Here is a 988-nt window from a genome sequence, read left to right on the forward strand (position 1 = left end):
AATCTGAGTTCGAGGGTTCGAGTCGCCGGCCGGCGCGTTGTTTCCTTGGGCGGGGAACTTCACCTCGATTGCCTGCCTAGCCGCTGGGTAGCCAGGCCAGCCCAAGTCAGTGCTGGTCTCAAGCCCGGATAAAATAGAAAGAATGATTACCTAAAAGGTAACACCGGCACTCTCCGTGGAAAGGAACTGGGGACCCTACCACGTACTCACTCCAAGAGTATTACAACATGAAAAACTGCAATTAAGTATCATGCTGTAACCACGGCGGCTCAAACATGAACCTACCGTACAAAAAAAGAAAAAAAAAAAAAAAAAAAAAAAAAAAAAAAAAAAAAAAAAAAGAAAAAAAAAAAAAAAAAAAAAAAAAAAAAAAAAAAATATATATATATAGATAGATATATATAGATAGATATATAGTGATATATATACAACATATATGTACATATATGTACATACATATATATACACACACATATATATATATAAATATGAATATAAATATATACATATATATATATATATATATATATATATATATATATATATATATATTAATATATATATATTTTTTTTTTTTTTTTTTTTTTTTTTTTTTTTTACCAGCCATTCATTCCACTGCATAGGCCCTCTCAATTTATTAATGAGAGGTTATATGGCATTGCCACCCTTGCCTGATTGGATGCCCTTCTTAATCAACCGTGGTTTGTGCCACGGTTGATTAGGAAGGGCATCCACACACACACATACACACACACACACACACACACACACACAACACATATATATATATATATATATATATTATATATATAAATATATAATATAATATATATATATATATATATATATAATATAATATAAATATATTATAATATATATAATATATATATATATAATCTAATAATGTATATATGTATGATTTTATATATATATACATATATATAATATATATATATGTATATATGTGTATATATATATATATATATGA

This window comes from Penaeus monodon, chromosome 39 (assembly GCF_015228065.2).
Source record: "Penaeus monodon isolate SGIC_2016 chromosome 39, NSTDA_Pmon_1, whole genome shotgun sequence".
Lineage (NCBI taxonomy): Eukaryota > Metazoa > Arthropoda > Malacostraca > Decapoda > Penaeidae > Penaeus > Penaeus monodon.